This window comes from Penaeus monodon, chromosome 1, assembly GCF_015228065.2.
Source record: "Penaeus monodon isolate SGIC_2016 chromosome 1, NSTDA_Pmon_1, whole genome shotgun sequence".
Lineage (NCBI taxonomy): Eukaryota > Metazoa > Arthropoda > Malacostraca > Decapoda > Penaeidae > Penaeus > Penaeus monodon.
Genome location: NC_051386.1, coordinates 45,718,131 through 45,720,281, shown reverse-complemented (window position 1 = coordinate 45,720,281; position 2,151 = coordinate 45,718,131).

The following is a 2,151-nucleotide window of genomic DNA, read 5'->3' as shown; positions in this document are numbered from 1 at the left end:
ATAATAAGACAAAATTGAAAAACAATTAAAAAAACAAAAAGAGAGAAAAATATCAATAAAAATAATTTAATAATAATAATAATTTTAATAGCTACAAACAACTACTAAAAGAAGAAGAAGGACTATAATGAATGCCAGACAACTATATATAGGATCTTTGGAAGTGAAATTAAGAGGAGAAAGACTTTAATGAGGTGCAGACGAAAGAGTATGAGGCGAGCCTAGAACATTGCAGGACGAAGTGGAGAACAAATAAAAGAACAGGGAAGTCATCTATTAAAGTATTTCAAGGAAGGTGAAAAATGACTTGTCCTAAATACTTGTCACATAATAGTTGCATCAGGTTTAAAGCCTTGCAACATCATTCTTCATTTTCAAGGACAAACAAAAAGAAAAAAGAAGCAAAATTAAATGAACAAGATAACAGAAGAAAGTGCAAAAAGTAAATTATAAAAGGAAATATTAGGATTATTAATAATGATAATTATCATAGTGACAACAACATCAAAAGCAAGAGTAATGATAATGATAACAATAGTGTGGTAGGCATGAAAAATACACATGAATAGTAATAATAATAACAAACTGTGGTTCAACAATGTCTGCATTATTCTAGATAATACACTAATGAACCACACAATAATAACAACTAAAATAGTAAGGATGAACACTTGTATTGAACAGCAGAAACTAGTAAAAAAAAGAGCACATTAGCAGTGAAAATGAGAGAAAAATAAAGGAGAGAAAAAAATACCATCATCACAAGGCCACCCCTGAACTCTATCCATTTTACTTCCTCCTTGGATTACCTCCAGAACGCTTCATTAGGGAACTGGCGAGGATTCACAATCTCAGTCCACTCAAGGGAACTTTACAAGCGTTTGAGGCTCTTATGATGTGTGAGAAGAATATGGTAAATGTGCAGTCTTTTTGGTGTAACCTGTGGTAATCTTATTTACCCCAAGTTCTGTTTCTATGGAGGCATCAAAGCAGTGAAATACTTTCATGTATCAATCATGGTTCTGACATGAATATGCCATTCAAAATTCATGAACTGTTTTTATATAATTCTAGAAATGTGGAATCTTAAAAGGTACAAAAAATAACAACACATACTTTGCAAACCTTAAATCTCACTTAAAAGTTCCTAAAATATTTACTGTATAACATGATCATGAGTCTATAATAACAGATTCTTATTCTCATATTTTTCAGTACTGAAAGATATAAAACAAGCAATCCCTTAAAAAGTTTTAAAATAATAAACAAAAAATTAAAACTGGCATAAACATTTGACAGCATTCACAAATGATATGTATTCCTTTGTCTTCATTATAATTACCTTACACTGATTTCATATTTCTTATCTCTTAACTTTAAATAACATCACTGTTAACATTACTGAATATAGCATTCTGATTTCTTTGGTCCCCTGAAACATATCTTTCTGTGAATGCAACAAATATCTGATGAAGAAATGGAATCATCTTCAGTAATAAAAAAAAAAAAAAAGTTAAAACATTAAAAAATAAAAATAAAAATAATGCAAAATAATCAAAATAATAATTTAAAAAAATAAACATTATGTAAATTGATTCTAGTAAAGAAAAGACACTACTTATGTGTACCTGATAGACAAGTTATATAGCTAGCATATATATATAAGTATATATATACCATTAACACACTGTACTACTGAATATTTCTCTAAATATATGGAAATATACAAGCCCTGATAATTATGGTGAAGAAGCTATATGAATTAAGTTCTTCCCCTGAAAAAAAAAAAGGGGAGGAAACAAGCAACAAAATATCAGATTCAATTTTAAGTAATAATAATAATAAAAAAAAGTGAATGCCTCAAATAACTTACATAATTATGAATAAAAATAATAAAATCATGCTTGCACCACAGCAAACTATTCCCCACCAAAAAACTCTCATCTACTTATCAAAAGTATCTCTATAATAATTTTCCCTCTACACCAAATATATATCAAGTTATCTTTGTTATATGCAACTTCCTTTTGCTTCTGTTTAAAAAATAAAATCATTAATTTAGAACACATTTCCTTCTCTCTCTGTCTCCCTCTCCACCCAGCAGCCCCGACTTTTCATGGCAAAGAACTGTCGCTCATAATGTTAAATGCA